Genomic DNA, 2,307 nt, shown 5'->3' on the forward strand with positions numbered 1-2,307 from the left:
CCAAAGGGCATTCGCCTGAAAGCGAACGTACCATACGGACACGTAAATGTTGTCTTCTCTTGGTCTTCTGGAGCAATAGTAATTTGATTATAACCCGAATATTCATCTAAAAAACAATAGAAATCCTTACCTGCCAGACGGTCGAGCATCTGGTCAATAAACGGAAGAGGAAAATGGTCTTTCTTTGTTACCTTGTTGAGTTTGCGATAGTCAATGCAAACTCTCCACCCGCTCATCTTAGTAGGATGATCTAAACCTCTAAAGAAATGTTCTATCTGGATGCATGCCGGCAAGCCATGGTTCGGACATTTCCTGATTAGTTCTTTAAATCTCTCCCACGCCTCGTGAACAGGTTCACGATCATACTGTCTAAAGGAGATGATCTCCTCTCTGATATCAGCGTGGCGAGTAGGTGGGAAGAATTTTGTTAAGAATTTCCACTAACGACCCCATGTGGTGATGGATCCCGGTGGAAATGCATTGAGCCATGCTCTAGCTTGGTCCTTCAAAGAAAATGGAAAAAGTGTTAGTCTCAGAGCATCGTCTGTTATACCAGGTAATCGAAATGCATTTGCAATTTGAATGAATGATTTCAGATGATCATGTGGATCCTCATGTTCCTGCCCTCCAAAATGTCCAATTGTCTGCAACATTTGGAACATCATTGGTTTAAGCTCAAAGTTTGCGTGGGCTGGAATAGGGTTGACTATCCCTGAATCAAAGTTCTGAAAAGCCGTGGCGGCATATTCTCGCATTGGCACGTCTCTGTTGTCCGCCATCTCGATATGGTTGAATTCATCATTTCTTGCATGATCCCTCATATTACCGTTAACAGCAGGTGGATCAACCGGATCACGAGGTGGAATATCTGCCATTGATGTGCTCGTACTCTCTACCTCACTTTCAGGACTGATTTCACCTTCTCTCTCTTTTTGCTTTTCTAGTTGTTTTCGAAGTCTTTGCTCCTTTCGAGTTTTTCGAAGGGTCCGCTCAATCTCAGGGTCAAGGGGTAGAAGAAAAGATCTTGTGCTCATGCACATTAACTTACCCTTGTGAGATAAACGACCAAAAATATAGAACAAAAACGGTGGATGGAAATTACACCCAACAACAATTCACAAAAATAAAAACTAAAAGAATTTGAAAATAATTTTAAAACTAAAGTCCCCGGCAACGGCGCCAAAAACTTGACTGGGCGTTTATGCTGAACGCACGCACTAAGCGTGGTAACAATTATATAGATGCAAGTGCACACCTGTCAGAGTAATATAAAATCGATGGAGTATCCAAGTATCGATCCTCAAGGACTTCTAAACAATTTCCAAACTCTAGAGTTTTAAAGAATAGTGAATGTTGGAATGAGTGATTCTTGTAAAATGGGAAGTGGTCACAAATAATGGTTTGGATTTGGGATTTGGACTTATAATGATAAAACCTAGCCCGAATTACTTCAAGTTAGCCAACAAAGAATCAAGGACATGCTAAGGACAATATGCATTTTACTTTAGAAACCAACGACTACGCTTCTCACTTGACTTATGTCTAAGCAAGTTCAAAGTCCTAAGACATTCCCTAATATGTCTATTATGAGATATATCTTAGTTTTAAGATGGAAATAGTCGCAACCTCGGGTTAAGGTCCTATGTCTAGGCTACTTAAGCGGAACCCTTATGTCTAAGGTGCTCCTCTCCTCGGTTTAACCACTCAACAATGTAAATAAGCAACCTTTTTAGTATTGACTTGTTAAGACTTACAGTGGCCTTCTCTAAATCCTAACCTTTTGGGAAAACATGTTGAGCAATGAATGGAAAGCAAAAACATTACTTCTTAGCAACCCTTTTTAGACATAAAAGGCTAACTATCCATAACCGGACTAGAGACGGGAATTTAGAAAGACATATTGAAGAAAATACAGCAAGTAAAATGGTTGAATGTGGAATGCATGTGTGAAAAACAAAAGTTAACTAACGGAGAGTTTTTATCGGGATTGAGAGCTTCGCCCTTCTCTTTCAAGCAAGGAGGAGTGTCACGTTCTCTTTCCTCCAAAAACACAACTCTCTTAACTAAAAATAAAGTAAAGGCAAAGGGAAGATAAGCAAAGTGCTAGATTTTTATATATTTGAATAAGTAGAAAAATAACTAAGTACAAATGGAAACAAAACAAAGCTCAATAAAAGAATGTAAAGTACTCGGGATTTAAAAACCAAAAGCAACTCAAAAGTACTTAGAAAGCAACAAAGAAACACTAAAAATAATCAAGAGAAGGAAGCAAGGCTTGATGAATTTGGTGGAGAAGTTGCTGGAATT

General features: G+C 39.1%; 1 non-coding gene across 1 annotated transcript; it reads left to right on the top strand.

The window, feature by feature from the left end:
- The first annotated feature begins 291 nt into the window (after positions 1 to 291).
- On the top strand, positions 292 to 398 carry LOC148212286 (small nucleolar RNA R71). The gene has a single exon (XR_015790048.1). It is a non-coding gene; the product is annotated as a small nucleolar RNA R71 (small nucleolar RNA).
- The last annotated feature ends 1,909 nt before the right edge of the window (positions 399 to 2,307 follow it).

Source organism: Momordica charantia (genome assembly GCF_013281855.1).
Source record: "Momordica charantia cultivar OHB3-1 chromosome 3 unlocalized genomic scaffold, Mcharantia_2.0 BLBB01000003.1, whole genome shotgun sequence".
NCBI classification, from domain to species: Eukaryota; Viridiplantae; Streptophyta; class Magnoliopsida; order Cucurbitales; family Cucurbitaceae; genus Momordica; species Momordica charantia.